This window comes from Rhinatrema bivittatum, chromosome 1, assembly GCF_901001135.1.
Source record: "Rhinatrema bivittatum chromosome 1, aRhiBiv1.1, whole genome shotgun sequence".
Classification (NCBI taxonomy): domain Eukaryota; kingdom Metazoa; phylum Chordata; class Amphibia; order Gymnophiona; family Rhinatrematidae; genus Rhinatrema; species Rhinatrema bivittatum.
Window position 1 is genome coordinate 477,859,025 of NC_042615.1, and position 20,565 is coordinate 477,879,589.

Genomic DNA, 20,565 nt, shown 5'->3' on the forward strand with positions numbered 1-20,565 from the left:
CTAGGTATGTGAATCGTTTTAGGACGATTAAAATTATCGTCCGATAATTTTAATATCGTCTTAAACCGTTATGGAACACAATACAATACAGATTCTAACGATTTATCGTTATAAATCGTTAGAATCGTGAGCCGGCACACTAAAACCACCTAAAACCCACCCCCGACCCTTTAAATTAAATCCCCCACCCTCCCGAACCCCCCCCCCCAATAACTTAAATAACCTGCGGGTCCAGCGGCGGTCCGGAAGGGCAGCGGTCCGGAACGGGCTCCTGCTCCTGAATCTTGTCGTCTTCAGCCGGCGCCATTTTCCAAAATGGCGCCGAAAAATGGCGGCGGCCATAGACGAAAAAGATTGGACGGCAGGAGGTCCTTCCGGACCCCCGCTGGACTTTTGGCAAGTCTCGTGGGGGTCAGGAGGCCCCCCACAAGCTGGCCAAAAGTTACTGGAGGTCCAGCGGGGGTCAGGGAGTGATTTCCCGCCGCGAATCGTTTTCGTACGGAAAATGGCGCCGGCAGGAGATCGACTGCAGGAGGTCGTTCAGCGAGGGTTCCGGCGCCTCGCTGAACGACCTCCTGCAGTCGATCTCCTGCCGGCGCCATTTTCCGTACGGAAAATGGCGCCGGCCATACGCGTATGGCCGGCACCATTTTCGTACGAAAACGATTCGCGGCGGGAAATCGCTACCTGACCCCCACTGGACCTCCAGGAACTTTTGGCCAGCTTGTGGGGGGCCTCCTGACCCCCACGAGACTTGCCAAAAGTCCAGCGGGGGTCCGGAAGGACCTCCTGCCGTCCAATCTTTTTCGTCTATGGCCGCCGCCATTTTTCGGCGCCATTTTGGAAAATGGCGCCGGCTGAAGACGACAAGATTCAGGAGCAGGAGCCCGTTCCGGACCGCTGCCGTTCCGGACCGCCGCTGGACCCGCAGGTTATTTAAGTTATTTGGGGGGGGGTTCGGGAGGGTGGGGGATTTAATTTAAAGGGTCGGGGTGGGTTTTAGGGGGTTTTAATGTGCCGGTTTTTCGATTTTTCGATTTTTAACGATTTTTCACGATTTTTCACGATATTTTACCCCCCCAAACGGCAACAATACGATTCCCTCCCCCTCCCAGCCGAAATCGATCGTTAAGACGATCGAGGACACGATTCACATCCCTAGTGCCCACCATTAGCAAAGGTGCATGGCTGATAAGGAATGGATGCACTAGACCTGAATCTGGATCACCGGAGACCTCTGGAAGGAGCCAGGAGGTGAAGGTCTTCCGGGTGAGATAAGCAGTGCCTATGGGTCTAGTTGGAGGTAGGCCACTGGTAGCATCTGAGTAGGCTGGTCTGGTTGTCACAGGAGCAAAAAGAGTATCCGAGTGAAGCCCAAGGGTCAAAGCCAGGTTATCAGTCCGAGAATGGTCAGCCAAAGCAACGGACAGTTCCGAGATCAGTCCGTACGTGGTCAGTAGGCAGGCAGTGGTCGGTTCCAGGCAGCGGTGAAACGTGGTCAGTGGGCAGGCAGAGATCAGTTCCAGGCAGCAGTCAAACGTGGTCAGTGGGCAGGCAGTGGTTGGTTCCAGGCAGCGGTCAAATGTGGTCAGTAGGCAGGCAGTGGTCGGTTCCAGGCAGCGGTCAACGTAGTCAGGCAGGCAAAGGTCAGTACCGTGAATCAGTCCGAGGAGGTACGACAAGAGGAGGAACGAAGGCAGGAAACAGGAGAGACACTGGATCACAAGGAGAACCATGGGAACACAGGAACGCAGAAGCACTGAAACGAACAGGAACACAGGAACGCAGGAACACTGGAATGAGACAGGATCAGGCAGAGGAACAAAGAACAGCAAACTAGCTACACCGAAGTGTCAACCTGATTGCCAAGGTGAGGTTCTGGGGCCGGGACCTCGCCTTTTATACAGCACTTATGTGATGTCATCACCAGGCACCGCGGACTGGGTTCCCACGCTGGGCCCTTTAAAAGGGAGCACGGTCCACGCGCATGCACCTAGGGGCATGGCCAACACTGAGGAGGATGCCGAATCCCTGCGTGAGAAGTGCTGAGATTCGGAAGGCCCTGATGGGCCTGGGGAAGCCTGGGAGTGCTGCGAACGGCGGGAGTTGGCCGCGGCAGCCAGAGACGAGGAGCCGGTGCTGGTGGAAGGGAGTGTGAGGTGAGAAGGCCTGGTTGTGGCACCAACGCGAGTGGGAGGTGCAACACAACAAAGGAGGCCATTTTTTATTCATTCCAAATGGAATGGAGGAAGCAATCCCTAGATCTTTGTGCTGGCCCAGCCATGCCTAGTGAATGCTTCCACCAATTACTTCAATTTTCTTTTTTTTTTTCATTTGATATGGACCAAATGAGTTCAGTTGACCTACAAAGTGAACCAAAACCTAAATTTGGTTTCTGCACATCCCTATGATTTGTTTTCATTTTTAAAAAGTTTATTTCTCTCAACGTCCTCCCCTGTTTTGGTTCATCTGTCATTGGTCTTCATTTGCAATTAACAGGGTTACAAACCCCCAGCCCTCATCTTTATTTTCTTATCCTCTCTCTAGTCATTTAAACAACAGTCTTTGGTAGAGCATAATATATAATCTCAGGACCTTAAGCTTATGATAACTCATTCATTGACTGTTATGGTAGCAGAATAAATATGTCAGTATGTCCAGTCATGTAAATGTGATATGTCTTTCAGCAGAATGTGCATTTCAAGGAAAGCATCTGCATATGACACTGTCAAGTAATCTTGCAAATAAATCATTAAAAGGCTTTTGAAAATCACCATCCTTAAGTTCAAACTGAAGGAAATGATGGCAAATCTGACTAATTAAAATGCTGGGTATCTTGTAGAAGACTGAGAAAAGTAAGGGCAGCTCATGCATAGGGCATAAAACTATGAGAATAAAACAATACAAGAGAAATGAGTCCATCCATACGATGACATCTACTGGCACAGAAGCAGTGCACAAAACAGTTTTGCATCAGACATGATATACATCTCCTCTTCAATCATCAGATTACTCTCATGATGCTTTTACTTAGAAATGATATAAAACCTATTATACAGTAGGTGTTCTATAGTAGAATAGAACCAGATATACTCGTGTATAAGTCGAAAAATGTTACCCCAAAAATGGATCCTTAAAAATTGCGGTAGTCTTACTTATCCATGGGTCAATCCACATTAATAAGAACATAAGAACATAAGAAATTGCCATGCTGGGTCAGACCAAGGGTCCATCAAGCCCAGCATCCCGTTTCCAACAGAGGCCAAAACCAGGCCACAAGAACCTAACAATTACCCAAACACTAAGAAGATCCCATGCTAATGATGCAATTAATAGCAGTGGCTATTCCCTAAGTAAAATTGATTAATAGCCATTAATGGACTTCTCCTCCAAGAACTTATCCAAACCTTTTTTGAAGCCAGCTACACTAACTGCACTAACCACATCCTCTGGCAACAAATTCCAGAGCTTTATTGTGCGTTGAGTGAAAAAGAATTTTCTCCGATTAGTCTTAAATGTGCTACTTGCTAACTTCATGGAATGCCCCCTAGTCCTTCTATTATTCGAAAGTGTACCGAGTCACATCTACCCTAAGACCTCTCATGATCTTAAAGACCTCTATCATATCCCCCCTAACCCATCCCTTCTCCAAGCTGAACAGCCCTAACCTCTTCAGCCTTTCCTCATAGGGGAGCTGTTCCATCCCCTTTATCATTTTGGTTGCCCTTCTCTGTACCTTCTCCATCGCAACTTTATCTTTTTTGAGATGCAGCGACCAGAATTGTACACAGTATTCAAGGTGCGGTCTCACCATGGAGCGATACAGAGGCATTATGACATTTTCCGTTCTATTAACCATTCCCTTCCTAATAATTGTTAACATTCTATTTGCTTTTTTTGACTGCTGCAGCACACTGAGCTGATGATTTTAAAGTATTATCCACTATGATGCCTAGATCTTTTTCCTGGGTGGTAGCTCCTAATATGGAACCTAACATCATGTAACTACAGCAAGGGTTATTTTTCCCTATATGCAACACCTTGCACTTATCCACATTAAATTTCATCTGCCATTTGGATGCCCAATCTTCCAGTCTTGCAAGGTCCTCCTGTAATGTATCACAGTCTGCTTGTGATTTAACTACTCTGAATAATTTTGTATCATCTGCAAATTTGATAACCTCATTCATCGTATTCCTTTCCAGATCATGTATATATATATATATATATATATATATATATATTGAAAAGCACCAGTCCAAGTACAGATCCCTGAGGCACTCCACTGTTTACCCTTTTCCACTGAGAAAATTGAGCATTTAATCCTACTCTCTGTTTCCTGTCTTTTAACCAGTTTGTAATCCACGAAAGGACATCACCTCCTATCCCATGACTTTTTATTTTTCGTAGAAGCCTCTCATGAGGGACTTTGTCAAACGCCTTCTGAAAATCCAAATACACTACATCTACCGGTATCATAAGGCAAGATGCATGAATCATTTGCACACTCCTCCTTCCGATCCCTTAACTCACCCGCTGCTTTGAGGGCAATGATGACACTTGCAGCTGCGCAGGCATGTCCTCTCCCCTCCCAAGCCAGGGTCTGATTAGCACACTTAGAACCATGTGGTTCAAAGCACACCACTTGGACCCCATAGGAGAGGAAGGAGGACACAATTGAGCGATTGCAAGTTCATCATCCTCACAGCAGCAATGAGCGCTTGAATTAAGGGATCCAGTGGAGTTTTGAGGAGAGAAGCTGTCCTACTGCTACACTGGGACACCGCGGGGGAGGAGGAAGGATGTTTCTGAGCAAATGCAAGTGCCGTTGTTGTCCAGATAACAGTGGGTGAGTTAAGGAATCAGGAGGAGGGAAGGATTCAAACCAGAGGGGCAGCCATTGGGGAGGGAGGGAAAGATTCAAATGGGGGGGGGATCAGCCATGGGGGAGAAAGGGAAGGATTCAGACAGCAGGGACAGCCATGAGAATAATGACATCTTACCCTTAGGAAAATGAGCGCTGAGAAGAAAAAGAGCCTTTTACACCGCATCACTGAAACTCAAGGTTATAGAATGTGTAAAGGAGGCCAATAATTTTGTAGCTGCAGGAGAATTTGTCATTAGTGACAAACTCTTCAAAGATTGAAGAAAAAATGAAGAAAAGCTGCTAGAAATGCCAAGCCAAAAAAGCCTTACATTTCAAAATTGCATTTTTAAAGATGGGGCCGGCCGTCCATTACTCCTACCATGTGACAGGGGCCGGCCAATTGCATGGATACCCTGTCACATGGTAAGGGCAAAGGGCCATCGACACCATTTTGATTAGTGGCAGCTGACGGCCCGAGAGCGGGAGATCGCTCCCGGGACCCCCACTGAACCACCAGGTACTTGATGTGTTTTAAAGGGTCTGGGTAAGTTTAGGGGTTGCCATTTTTCCTGCCCTCCCCCAAAACGATACGAGAACCCCACAAACAATTTTGTGGGGTTTTCCTATCGGTTTCAGGGAGCCCCCAATTTCTGACGAGTTTGAAAATATTGTACGATATTTTTAATCATCAGAAAAACGATTCACATCCCTAAACAACATTGTCTATGTCCTTTCTTATCATTTCAAAACAAAATGATAGAAAAAGCATTTCATTTTCTGTTTTTCTACTAATGTTTTTAGTGTTCATTATTTCTAAATAGTGTGCACTATTTGGAAACAGTGTGTACTCTTTCTAAAAATTTAAAAAATAAAAGGGAAAACATTAGCAAAACAAAAATAGACTCCCAAACAAAATGACACAAAATTACATTTTTTGGGCCACATACCCTGATGCAGAGATGCTAACTACCTACAGTTAGAGATTTTGAATCTACAAAGATATATTTATTATTTATTATTATTTATTAACTTTTATATACCGACATTCTTGCATTAAATGCAAATCATGCCGGTTTACAGTGAAACAGAAAAAGCAGGAAAAAATTCCTTAGTCGAATACAATGAAACAGCTTAGTTAACAAAGGAAACATAAAAATAAATTTTTACATATACACAAAGGTTTGCATAATATATAGTTGGAAAGCAGGTTTTATATGGCCCTAGGGAATTGAGCTGGTCTCTGAGAGACTACCAATGTATCCTACTGGGGTGATCTTACTGGAGCTCAGCAAACAAACTATGAAAACTGATACATGGAATAAAGTTACTTTTTTTTAATGAAAGTGGCTGTCTCTGAGCTGTGTGATCCAGAGAACTGTCAGTAAGTTGTAGGGATGTGTAGAAGGAAAAACATGTGTTTCGTTTCATTTTTTGTTCCGCTGGGACCCAAATTCGTTTCATAGGGAGGAAAACCAATTCATTTATTAGTTTCATTTGTTTTTCATTTTGCCATTAAAGTCAATGGGGGAAGTATTTGCAGCCTATTTTTGGCTGCAGAATTAGGGTTTTCTTATCAATTATGATGGAACTTCTGGGGAGCAATCATCAGAACAAGAAAAGAGCTCCAAGGTACTTAAACTGTGGCAAAGTGGCACCAAAGTGGCATGAATAGCCTAAGGTACTGTAAAGGGGCAAAGGGGTACCAGGAGTGGCAAGAATGCTTTAACAGAGGTGCAAAGCAGCAGCAAGAGTGTCAAAAACACACCACAGCTTCAAAAGAGAGCACCGATAACAGTTGCATGAACCCTCGAAGACAGCACAACAGGCAAAGCGGCAAGCAAGTGGCATCAACATCCTACAGCACAATGAAGGGGGAACATAGCAAGCAGAAAGGGTGTAAGAAAAAACCCACAAGGTACTGATAAAGGGAAAAGCAACAGAAAGACTAGCATCAACACACTGAGGAACCATGATAGTGGCAAGGAGTAGAATTGCCCGGTGAATGGCAGCAAGGCAGAATGGCAGAAAATTGATAGGGGCAAGACAAGCTGGCAGAGCTGAGGTTGTCTAGCAAGCAACCTTCTCAGATAGAACCCAAGAAGAAAGTACACTATGTGCTATGCTTGCTTAAGGTAGAAATACAGTAGTCCCTTGACTTACAATATCAATTGATTCCAGAGGGCTGGTTGTAACTCAAGTTGGTTGTAAGTCAAGACTATTTTTCCCATAGGAAATAATGGAAATACTCATAATGCATTCCAAACCTCCCAAAAGCACCCCTTACCTAACCATCAACCTAATAAATGAAGGTTGACCAATGTGCAACTCTACTGCGGGCGAGCATGTCGGTCAGAGAGGAGCGTCAGCTCTTAAAAACATGGCGGCGGCGAGGCGAAGTATTGGCGGCGGCGGCAGCGGCGAGGCGAAGTATCAGCAGCGGCGAGGCGAAGTATCGGCGGCGGTGGTGGCGAGGCGAAGTATCGGCGGCGGCGAGAAGAAGTATCGGCGACGAGGAGCGACGGTGAAAGAGGGAGTAGGAGGGGGGAGGTGAGAGAGAGTGAGGGGAGGGAAGGAGGAGGTGAGAATGAGTTGGGGGAGGGAGGGAGGAGGTGAGAGTGAGTGGGGGAGGGAGGAGGTGAGAGTGAGTGGGGGGAGGGAGGAGTGAGAGTGAGTGGGGGGAGGGAGGAGGTGAGAGAGAGTGGGGGGAAGGGAGGAGGTGAGAGAGAGTGGGGGGAGGAAAGGGAATGGGGGGAGGAAAGGGAATGGGGAGAGGGGGGAGGAAAGGGAATGGGGAGGGGAGGTGGGGGAAGTGAGGGGAGGGGAGGAGGGGGAGGAAAGGGAATGGGGGGAGGTGGGGGAAGTGGGGGAGGAAAGGGAATGGGGAGGGGAGGAGAGGGAAGGGGAGATTGAGGGGGAGAATGAGGGGCAGGAGAGGGAAGGGGAGAATGAGGGGAAGAGAGGGAAGGGGTGAGAATGAGGGGGAGGGGAGAGACAGAGGGATGTGAGTAAGTGGAAAGGGTAAGAAGTTGTGGAGCAGAGAAAAAGAGGGAGTGGAGGAGGGCTGAGGGAGAGGGAAGGGGTTGTGGATGAGCTGAGAGGGGATTGGAGGGGATGAGAGTGAGGGATGGGATTGAAAGAGGGTGGGGAGTGACTGAGAGTGAGGGGAGGGAGGCAGTGGGAGGCAGAGGGTGAGTAAGACTGAGGGGTGGGAAGGGGGTGAGTGACTGAGGGGAAGGGGGAATGTGGGAGAAAATGTGTAAGAGGGTGCTGTGTTCGAAAATGGACCGAAAACAAAAATGTAATGTAGCCCATTGTGACGGGCTTAACGGCTTGTAAGCTATATAATTGAGCGGTGACCGACGTGCCACGAATGCGCAGTAGAGAGCAGCTTTCACTGACTTGCCGTGCTTGCGCAGATGAGACAGCTCTCACTGACGTGCCGCACAAATGTGCAGAAGGGAGCAGTTCTGACTGTACAGAACAGAGCTCTGACAGACGTGCCGTGAACATCCAGAGCTCTGACCGACATGCCGCGAATATATCGCCCATTTTAATGGGCCCATGAGCAGCTGTGACTGCGCAGAATAGACTGCTCTTGCTGGCACACCTTGCCTGTTTTAACAGCTTAACGGCTTGTTTCTATAATAAAAAATGGTTGTTTAATGTCTGTAATTACCAGAAACACCAATAATTTCCTAGTGTACTCACCAAAAAGTTATAAAATGTGCCTAGCCTACCAGAAACAATTTCACCTCCTCTACAAAATTATTTTTTTATTTAGATTTATATTCCACAGCACTTCAAAGTAGATTACATTCAGGTACTCTAGTTATTTTCTTAACCTGGGAGGACTTATGATCTAAGCTTGTACCTGAGGCAACAGAGAATAAAGTGACTTGCCCAACATCACAAGGAGCAACAGCAGGATTCAAACACTGGTCTCATGGTTTATAAGCCCACTGCTCTAACTACTAGGGTACTCATCCATTCTGCATATGGACTCGTTACCTGGGTATCTGTATATGGACTCTCTACCTGGTTAACATCAAGCTAGGTTGAGAGAACATTGCACAAATCTCATCTTTGTGTGAGTTTCCTCACTCTGAAGGTCATCAAATCTTCACAAGCGTGCACTGTTCTGTTTGTATATCACACTCTGCATGTCAAAGTGGCCCCTAACCCCTCCACTAATATCTACACCTCACCTTGAGTAACTAGGTGGGCTTCATATAGGGGTATAAATACCTATCTAGTATGCAAAAACTATGGTTAGGGTCTCTCTCTCTCTCCTGCTACTCATTTTGCAGACCCAGGCAGTGTCCTGTGACATTACACACAATATATAAAGAGTGTGCTTGTACAGTAACAGAATATTTGATTTAAATAATTTTCTAATGTTTGATTGAATTTTGAGGCATGTTTTTTCTGTAAGAGTAATGGTTTCTGATGTTAATTATAATTGTAAACTTACTAGTAGTCTATGGGTCTACTCTTACTTAAGAGAAACATTGTGCCAAACATTTTAATAACAACCTTTCAAACCTCTTGTCATTGTAGGCGATAAAAAACTGAAAGTAGCATTACCACAATAACTGTTTGTAAATTAAGCATTTAAATTGTTGTACCATGAACAGATTCCTATTAAATCCACTAAAAATCCTATTATATGAAAATAATTTCCACATAATAAGGTAGCATGTAAGTCGCTTCTGAATATATGTTATTTTAATAATGTAATAATTCTTGCTAAAGTATTTAAAGAGCTATTTTTCTTCACAATTAAGAAACAGTTTCTCATTTATGCAGCATTTTAATATAATTTCCTGTAGAGTTGATCTGGAACAAATTGCCACTTCAACAAACTTGAAGCTTATTGACCTGAATGGCACCTAATCTTAAGAATCAGCTTTTAATCCACATTAAAATTTAGAAAAATAAACATTGTTTTGACAAGTCAGTATAACTAAATACAGATTAAGGAGTGAATTTCAAATGGGTTTCATGTGCAAAAATGCCTTGTACGTGTGTATGTTTAACATATGGAAATTTCCATGGTATTCTCAAGAGTTAGGTGGGATAAAGAAATCAGTAGGGGTGATACCCCCAAACATTTTCTGTTTTTTTTCCTTTTCTTTCTGGGGGTGAGACATTTTGGGTCCACCTCCAGATCACTGGTTTTCTTTTTGTTCTAAATTTCATTAAAAAAACAAAACCCTGCCCCATTCCTTTCCATTTATTAAAATAAAGACCCCCTCATAACCCTCTGACTCTCCCAACACTCACCAAAAATCCCTGTTGGTCTAGCAGAGGGACTGAGACTGACCTCTCACTCCAGGCCGGTGGCTGCCATTAACCAAATAGTGCCAGCTGCCCTTTGCCCCTACCTTGTGACAGTGGTTGCCTAATCTGAAAAGATTAATACATCAATTAATCAGCTGTAGGAGTTGCTTATATTTGTTAAATCTATGGTTGGGAAATCAAAACTGAACTGCTTAGAGAAAGTGGATTGTGATGCTATAGCTGATTATTTTGAATAGAAGATTTAGTTGATTCAACAAAAATTACCAATTGTCGATGTTCAGATTAGTAGGGAAAGTATATTGGGTGGTGGAGGGAATGAACAATACGAGTTTAATCTGATGAAGGTTGAGGCTATTCCTAGAATAATTAACATGTTGAAAACTTTAAGCTCTCCAATGGATCCAGTGCCATTTAGGATTATTTGTGGGTTGTCTACTGAAATGTATGGTATTATTCTCCAGATTATGAACAGATCTTTGCTGAAGGGAATAGTGCTGCAAGTTTTAAAAGAGGTTTTAGTTTACCCATTTTTAAAGGATTCTTCTGTGTCTTGGTTAGAAATGTCTAATCTCTGCTGAATCTCAAATTTGTCTACAATTGGTGAAAGTACTAGAAACTAGAGATGTGCTTCATTTTTAGGTTTCGGGTCGGGCTTCGGTCGGCTTCTTCATTCAAAGATTTAGTTCAAAGATTTAGTTTTTCTACATGTCGTTTTTTTTTTTTTCCCGACGAACTGGGTTAGTGCGCACTATCGGGATGTAATGCACACTATCTCGGTGTCAGTGCGCAATATCCAGATGTTGTATACTTGTGAGCAGTAGCGCCAATGTCAAGGCTTCAACCATGGCTACTGACCATTCACACATTTTTCAACCTGGCCAATGCAATATTGTGCAGTGTGCAGCACTCAAGCTACTGCAACGACTCACACTTCGATGCCAAAAATTGCTGCATGACCAAGCAGCCATTTGAAGCAGAAAATGTGGGTGAGGGGGGAGATGGGAGAATTTTGAAGGGTGAGACAGCTCCCTCCCTGAATTAGTGTGTGAGCTTCTGACAAACAGCTGTCCTAAAGCACATACTTTTTTTTCATCTTCTTTTTTATTTTCGCATGGTAGGATGGAACATGAAAGGGATGGCAGGGAGAGGGAGTCCAACTCCTCCCCACCGTCCTCCTCCAAGGAGGCAACTGCAAAAAAAAACCAGATCCAGGAAGCTGCACTTTACCCAGGCTGACGTGGACCTCCTGGCTTGGCTCATCCTCCTGGATGAGAGGAACCTATACACCCCCCTAGCAGCAGGTCTAACCTGGAAAGTGAGTCTGCTGCCTTGGCCTCTCTCCAGGAGGAGTTTTGCTGGCGGGCCTCCTACCATTGTGAGGTTGAAGACCTCAAGAAGAAAGGGGAGAGATAATAATGTTGGTCATATTATTTAATTATTATGTATATTTTGTAATTGAAAATTGAATAGAGTATGATAGTAGTACTAGCTACAGTAGTTAGTAGCATAGAGTGAGTTATACAATTATAAAGTAATAACTACTATAACTAATAACAGTTATAATTTTAAATAAAAATATTTTAAAAGTACAGAAATACTAGTAGCTAGCTAGCTACTAGTTTACCACCCTTACCCTATACTATACTATTACTTACTAATAACTAAACTACAAAGGAAAGAAAATTATCTGTGGTATTTTATTGATATTTATATTTATCATTTTGAAATGCTGGTATTTAGGATTTTGAATGCCACATTGAAATATAAATTAAATAGTATTTTGTTATTACTAACTTTTCTGTGTTGCATAAAAAGTATTCTAGTAGGTCAAGGCAAAACTTGGGCATGTTGTAATAATTAATCAATGTTATTCTTTTTCCTGTATACTCCTCTAATTCTCAGGTCGCCATTTATGACTGCACCAGGGTAGGAGGCTCGAGGAGATCTGCAGAATATTGTCCTGTCCCTTGTCTGGTAGGTTGTTTTCAGAATACTACACAAGTACACACATATTATTCAATTAATTGTAATGGAATTTGTGTTTAATTATGTTTGTTTACTATAACAGTGAATGAATCATTGTGTCTGATCTCATTCTTGTTTTTAAAATTTTAACTATTGTTCTCTGAATTTTGATTTGTCTTGTACAGAACCACACCCCGGCAGGCACGAGGTGGGGCTTCTTGGGCCTAGCAGGAGGCAGAGCTGCCACCAGAGGAGTAGGAAGGCACTAGCAATGGCTAGTGGTCTAGGTAATAATATATCTGGGCCAGTAGTATATCTGAGGCTGAAAAACAAAATCTTTTTTTTTTTTATATCGGTCAGTTACAGTGGCTGGGGAATGTAGGGATGTGTGTATGTATTTAGTTATTTGTATATATTATAAATAACACTGAGTGACTACGAGAGTAAACTAAGGAATAGAAGGAGAAAGAGAAGAAGAGATTTGTTTGTTAGTGTACTTCCTACCATCATATTCTGTCTAACCTGAGAGTGACTCCATTATTTCTCCTTCCAATCCTTCAAATTATGTACTATCTCTAATCTATGTAGATTGATTTTATATCCCTCTGCTCTCCCCCTCCCTCCTTCTCCCCTCTGATGGACTCCTCATTTTCCTATAACCCTCAAGGTTAATAAACTAAGGGGTAGATTTTTTTTATAAACTTGCTTGCACATGTCCAGTATTTACTTACTTATTTGCCATATATGACTATGTATGTAATGTATGTATTGTTCTATGTCTCATGTTGAATTTTTTTTTTTTACATTTCTTTACAGGAGAAGAGGAACAACCGGTGGCAGCAGCCTGGCCCAGGACCAGTACTGCTGTACTTCCTCCAGGATATCCTCCTAGCTGTAAATGGCTTTTCCTTCTCCACATGATGATGAGTCTGACTCTGCTGCAACATTATGAAGTCAAGGCATCATATTTCACCTTGGCCTGGGCTCCTCCACTCATTTTTTTTTAATAGAAAATAAAAATATATATATATTTTTTTATTTTATTTTAGTTGAATTGGTAAAAATAAACTATATATTTGTTGTTGAAAATGTTTGTTTGTTCATTTTTATATATTATTTCTGCGCTATTTAAATAATAATAATAATAAAAATTAAATAGTATGGTACTACTAAATTACAAGAGCAGACATGTAAGGATGTACGTCGTATTATAATCCAACAAACTTCAGTGTTTTTCTACTAGAATGGCACTCAGTCAGTCATACACTTCCATAAAACATTCAGTCTGGTTGAATTAGCACAAGTTGTATACTTGTGAGCAGTAGCTCCAACATCAAGGCTTCTGCCATGGCTACTGACCATTCACACATTTTTCAACCAGGCCAATGCAATATTGTGCAGTGTGCAGCACTCAAGCTACTGCAACGACTCACACGTCGATGCCAAAAATTGCTGCATGACCAAGCAGCCATTTGAAGCAGAAAATATAATGCTTGTGACACTAAAGTAGGAGTAAGAAGAAAGCAGAATCATGAAAAAAAATCCTTTAGAAATGTACAGCTGCCGGCTGCTCAGTTTTCTTTTTTTATTATGATTTCTTAAGGTCTTTTGTTTGTTCCACATGATTCTGCTTTCTTAGTCCTAGTACTAGTAGTAAGTTAGTTACTGTAGTCTGTTAGTACTTTACTATTAGTAGTATTGCAATGAACAACAACAATACCGGGACTGGCAGAATTACAGGCATTAATACATTCTCTGCTTTAAATGGGCTCCTAGGACACATGGAAAATTTTGGTATCAAAGTGTATCTATTCTGCAATCTGCATACATTACCAGTACACACACAATCGAAGGTGTGTATATGTTTTTTAATCAATGTATTGTTACAGTAGTGAGATATAAAAGCATAGCTAGCTACTACTAGTAGTAGCTAATATCACATTAGTAGCCACTAGCTAGCAACCTTTCTTTGCTCTGTAAGTGCAATTTAATATTGCATTGGCATGAAATTCTTTCATACTTCATTCACACAATCATGCCATCGGAGATGGATGCTGAGGCAGAGGAACCCAGCGAGGACTAGCCTGCCTTGGAGGTGGACGCTGGGGGAAAGGAGCCTGGGAGTGAGAAGCCTGTATGTGTGTGTGGGGGCCATGTCCTGGGGGCCACAAGAGGCAGCAGCAGTAGCAGCAGCAGTGTAGTGGTAGCGGCACTGCCGGTGCAGGGTGTCCCAATGAGCGATGCAGGGAGCACAGCTGCATAGATCCAAGCCGCTCTTCCAGCCCTTGACCTTGGATCTCGAGCCTCAACAAGAGGCTCACTCCTACTAGTCACAGGAAAAGACCGGATACCCAAGTGGATACCCAAGTGGAAAGTTAATTTTGATGAAAACCAATTGCTCTACTAAGTCTGGAGACAAACGTGCATGGTGTGGACTCACTATGTTCCCTGTCATTGAACATACTCTTTCACTTTGCACACTGGTTGTTGGGCAGGAAAGAAAGTGCTGTGCTACTATTGCAAGATCAGGCCACATTGAAGCTTTTGTGCCCATTATGTCAGGGATGTCAGTCCATGCTCTGAATTTGCTCAGACAGAAAACACTTATCATGCATTTCTGAAACATTCTCTTGCAGGTAGGACTCAGTAGTCACACTTCTGCCAACAGCTGATGTGATTGCTTGTGACATGGCAGCCAGTTCATTAAAATTGGAATGACTAAAAATTTGATGTGTCAAGGAAGAGGTAGGGGAACAGCTGATACTAGTACTTGAGCAGGATGGAATTGGAGACTGAGAGGATGATACTAATTCTTTTTCATCATTACCAGTGGCACAGACCCAGTTTGACATTATGTTTTCAACCATTGTAATCAATTTTTTTCCCAGTGTATAAAAGCACTGAACTTAAAAGCAATACTGCCTTTCACACGTAGGTCACACATCGCGGCTAACATATGGCAAACCCTTTGCATAAAAGATTTCAATCTTAATGTTCCAAAGTAGTTAGCTGCAATTGTATAGTGGTCAGTACTCCTTATAGAGTCAAAGTTTGAAAACCTGGCGCATTCCCCTTTGCTTAGATCCTTCAAGTGATTTCAGCTATCAAACGGTTGTTGATTTCTTTCTTCAGAAGCATTCAACAAGTTTTATAACGCACTCCCAAGAGCAGGTGGTGCTAGTGCTAAGCAGGCAGATCTTTTCAAGTGCATCCTAAAGCAAAAGCAACTCCCACTTGCAATGTAGCTAGCCGTGATCGTATAGTGGTCAGTACTCTGCGTTGTGGTCGCAGCAACCTCGGTTCGAATCCGAGTCACGGCACAAGTGAGCGTTCTTTAGTATGGTGGCAAGAAGTTGTTTTGTCTACTTCCATTTGAAATTTAAATCTGTTTCAGGTTCAAAAAGATTTACGGAATCCTGCAGTCTTTACACATACGCTGTAACAACTGTGTGGAATTGTGCCCTTCCCATTGCAGATTCTAGAACCTTGCAAAATTCTGTAGCTTAAGAGCTGTAGGCTTTGAAAAGGGGAAATGGGAGGCTTCGGCTGCGCTGTGGGTGACATCGGGAGACGGAAAGCTAACCGACATTTGAGAGGTGAAAAGAGAGAGACTGAGGAATGGAAGGTCAGTTGATGGAGAAAAAGGAGTGAAATTTAACTGTGACTGGATGGAAAGGATATGAAGAGTGTAAAAGATGAAAGGAAAGGTTCAATGTCTGACACTGATGTTGCGAAGAAGGCAGGAGGAGAGAAGAAATGGGAAGCAGGATGAGACATCTGAAGAGAGTACGAGAGAGAGAGTGCAGGAGGAACGCAATCACAGAAAGATAATTGCCTAGACAAAAGAGGTTGAAAATATTTAAATTTCAGGTTTGAGAGAGGGGAATATGTCAACTGTGGGAATGTGTGTTTCTAAAATCGTTGCATGTTCTGCCTGCAGAGTCAGACTTTGCCAATAATTTTAGGAAGTTTTTCGGTTGTGTGACCGTGGCTCCAGCTGTCAGAGGGCTGAGCTCTTTCCTCCAAAGGGCTGTGGGTTTGATCCTGGGATGGGGGGAGGGAAACAAGAAGTTGGTACTAGTCAAGCTTTTTGATGGGCTGTGCCATGCAGTCTTTTCTATGAGGCAATCTGTTAACGTGCACTGTCTGGCTTTTCCTGTTTTTCCAAAAAGAGGTGTTTTTGAAGGTTCTAGAGCCTATAGTAATAGTTGCAGTGCAGCTCCTTCCCAGGTACAGTTGCTGCATTTTGCTTCTGTGAGTAGGTGTCTTACAGTATGGCAGGTTAGCTACATAGGTCCTGAGAGTCTTTTGGGCAGATTTTTGTGTTACTTCCCTAACTTTCTGGCAGTGAAAGGTGTCTGTGTAGCTGTTAATGAGGTGACACTGAATTTGAACTTTGTTTTGTATTGGTGAGTTAGTGAGCACCTGTCTTCCTCAACCAGATATCATCATGGAATGCCGGCTCAATATCATGCATATTAGCGAATGAAAGGGGACATTTCGGGACCGGCCTTGGTGGACGATATCAGGCTGGCGAGGGAACTGAGAGGATCTGTCACAGAGCAGCAGGAGGTTTTGTGGTGCACTAGCAGCTTTGGGGGTCACCCCATGCCCCACACTCAACGGAAGGGCTCGACCACCCAAATTGAAATTTCAAGGTGACACAGAAAGGACAGAAGAAGAGATTTCCCTCCAGCGGTCAAAAGTTTGAAAACCTGGCGCATTCCACTTTGCTTAGATCCTTCAAGTGATTTCAGCTATCAAACGGTTGTTGATTTCTGTCTGGCTTTTCCTGTTTTTCCAAAAAGAGGTGTTTTTGAAGGTTCTAGAGCCTATAGTAATAGTTGCAGTGCAGCTCCTTCCCAGGTACAGTTGCTGCATTTTGCTTCTGTGAGTAGGTGTCTTACAGTATGGCAGGTTAGCTACATAGGTCCTGAGAGTCTTTTGGGCAGATTTTTGTGTTACTTCCCTAACTTTCTGGCAGTGAAAGGTGTCTGTGTAGCTGTTAATGAGGTGACACTGAATTTGAACTTTGTTTTGTATTGGTGAGTTAGTGAGCACCTGTCTTCCTCAACCAGATATCATCATGGAATGCCGGCTCAATATCATGCATATTAGCGAATGAAAGGGGACATTTCGGGACCGGCCTTGGTGGACGATATCAGGCTGGCGAGGGAACTGAGAGGATCTGTCACAGAGCAGCAGGAGGTTTTGTGGTGCACTAGCAGCTTTGGGGGTCACCCCATGCCCCACACTCAACGGAAGGGCTCGACCACCCAAATTGAAATTTCAAGGTGACACAGAAAGGACAGAAGAAGAGATTTCCCTCCAGCGGGTTTGTTATACCCCAGCGCATACTCTCAAAAAGTGCCAAATGCAGATAAAAGTATGCATTCTGGCAACATGAGACATTTTTGCATTCTGCAATTGGGGAGAGAGTTATGCTGAGGAATGATGTGCAGAATTTGAAATCCCCAACACACTGAGCGGCCCCGACTTGGCCCATTAACTTTCTAGCTGGCTAAAGAGACATCCAGCTAACTTGGTGGTGGGGTGGGAGGCTTTCCGGTGCGGAGCTGTCTATCCAGTTATGTTAGTTGGTCAGTGCTGGAGGTCACAAAATAACACAGTACATAAAGACAGATAAAGATCTCAACGGTCCGTTCAGTCTGTTCAGGGGCGCTTCGTCTACTTTCGCTAGATGTGCATAGAAATTCCCATATGCAACTCAACAGCATCTTCCGCCTCTGCCGTGTCTTTTACCTGACCTTTGAACCCTTTGGGTATCACCACAAATTCTAAACTATTCCCCGGTAGCTTTCCATCATGCTCTTCTATCCTGCATTAACTTCACAGAAAAGAGCGGGGCAGTATCAGGACAGGTTGATAGAGGCCTGGTTTTACTCCCCCCTCCGCCGACGTAGGTGCTTACAGCCTTGATTTTGGGTGGGAATTTATAAGGTAAATCAGAATAAGTCCAATGATGCAATGGGGCAGAACCAGGGCTGGGTCTACCTGCCCTAAAAATTCAGTGCTGGTTGGAGACGTTACACTTTACTTTTAGATATCATTATAAGCCTCCTTAAAAAAACCAGGATTTTAGCATTTTTCTAAATAGTTTAAACTCACTCATTCCGTCATTACAAAGGGTGGAATCCAAACTACCGCTCTAGTCCTAGCTCGCAAACGTAGTCTCCATTCAAAAGAGGTTCGGACTGTAAATGTTTCCTCCTTATAGAGTCAAAGTTTGAAAACCTGGCGCATTCCCCTTTGCTTAGATCCTTCAAGTGATTTCAGCTATCAAACGGTTGTTGATTTCTTTCTTCAGAAGCATTCAACAAGTTTTATAACGCACTCCCAAGAGCAGGTGGTGCTAGTGCTAAGCAGGCAGATCTTTTCAAGTGCATCCTAAAGCAAAAGCAACTCCCACTTGCAACGTAGCTAGCCGTGATCGTATAGTGGTCAGTACTCTGCGTTGTGGTCGCAGCAACCTCGGTTCGAATCCGAGTCACGGCACAAGTGGCGTTCTTTAGTATGGTGGCAAGAAGTTGTTTTGTCTACTTCCATTTGAAATTTAAATCTGTTTCAGGTTCAAAAAGATTTACGGAATCCTGCAGTCTTTACACATACGCTGTAACAACTGTGTGGAATTGTGCCCTTCCCATTGCAGATTCTAGAACCTTGCAAAATTCTGTAGCTTAAGAGCTGTAGGCTTTGAAAAGGGGAAATGGGAGGCTTCGGCTGCGCTGTGGGTGACATCGGGAGACGGAAAGCTAACCGACATTTGAGAGGTGAAAAGAGAGAGACTGAGGAATGGAAGGTCAGTTGATGGAGAAAAAGGAGTGAAATTTAACTGTGACTGGATGGAAAGGATATGAAGAGTGTAAAAGATGAAAGGAAAGGTTCAATGTCTGACACTGATGTTGCGAAGAAGGCAGGAGGAGAGAAGAAATGGGAAGCAGGATGAGACATCTGAAGAGAGTACGAGAGAGAGAGTGCAGGAGGAACGCAATCACAGAAAGATAATTGCCTAGACAAAAGAGGTTGAAAATATTTAAATTTCAGTTTTGAGAGAGGGGAATATGTCAACTGTGGGAATTTGTGTTTCTAAAATCGTTGCATGTTCTGCCTGCAGAGTCAGACTTTGCCAATAATTTTAGGAAGTTTTTCGGTTGTGTGACCGTGGCTCCAGCTGTCAGAGGGCTGAGCTCTTTCCTCCAAAGGGCTGTGGGTTTGATCCTGGGATGGGGGGAGGGAAACAAGAAGTTGGTACTAGTCAAGCTTTTTGATGGGCTGTGCCATGCAGTCTTTTCTATGAGGCAATCTGTTAACGTGCACTGTCTGGCTTTTCCTGTTTTTCCAAAAAGAGGTGTTTTTGAAGGTTCTAGAGCCTATAGTAATAGTTGCAGTGCAGCTCCTTCCCAGGTACAGTTGCTGCATTTTGCTTCTGTGAGTAGGTGTCTTACAGTATGGCAGGTTAGCTACATAGGTCCTGAGAGTCTTTTGGGCAGATTTTTGTGTTACTTCCCTAACTTTCTGGCAGTGAAAGGTGTCTGTGTAGCTGTTAATGAGGTGACACTGAATTTGAACTTTGTTTTGTATTGGTGAGTTAGTGAGCACCTGTCTTCCTCAACCAGATATCATCATGGAATGCCGGCTCAATATCATGCATATTAGCGAATGAAAGGGGACATTTCGGGACCGGCCTTGGTGGACGATATCAGGCTGGCGAGGGAACTGAGAGGATCTGTCACAGAGCAGCAGGAGGTTTTGTGGTGCACTAGCAGCTTTGGGGGTCACCCCATGCCCCACACTCAACGGAAGGGCTCGACCACCCAAATTGAAATTTCAAGGTGACACAGAAAGGACAGAAGAAGAGATTTCCCTCCAGCGGGTTTGTTATACCCCAGCGCATACTCTCAAAAAGTGCCAAATGCAGATAAAAGTATGCATTCTGGCAACATGAGACATTTTTGCATTCTGCAATTGGGGAGAGAGTTATGCTGAGGAATGATGTGCAGAATTTGAAATCCCCAACACACTGAGCGGCCCCGACTTGGCCCATTAACTTTCTAGCTGGCTAAAGAGACATCCAGCTAACTTGGTGGTGGGGTGGGAGGCTTTCCGGTGCGGAGCTGTCTATCCAGTTATGTTAGTTGGTCAGTGCTGGAGGTCACAAAATAACACAGTACATAAAGACAGATAAAGATCTCAACGGTCCGTTCAGTCTGTTCAGGGGCGCTTCGTCTACTTTCGCTAGATGTGCATAGAAATTCCCATATGCAACTCAACAGCATCTTCCGCCTCTGCCGTGTCTTTTACCTGACCTTTGAACCCTTTGGGTATCACCACAAATTCTAAACTATTCCCCGGTAGCTTTCCATCATGCTCTTCTATCCTGCATTAACTTCACAGAAAAGAGCGGGGCAGTA

At 43.7% G+C, this 20,565-nt stretch overlaps 2 non-coding genes across 2 annotated transcripts; both read left to right on the forward strand.

The window, feature by feature from the left end:
* The first annotated feature begins 15,381 nt into the window (after window positions 1-15,381).
* Window positions 15,382-15,453, forward strand: TRNAH-GUG. The gene has a single exon. It is a non-coding gene; the product is annotated as a tRNA-His (tRNA).
* Window positions 15,454-18,577: 3,124 nt separating this feature from the next.
* TRNAH-GUG lies at window positions 18,578-18,649 on the forward strand. Its single transcript has one exon. It is a non-coding gene; the product is annotated as a tRNA-His (tRNA).
* Window positions 18,650-20,565: the final 1,916 nt, after the last annotated feature.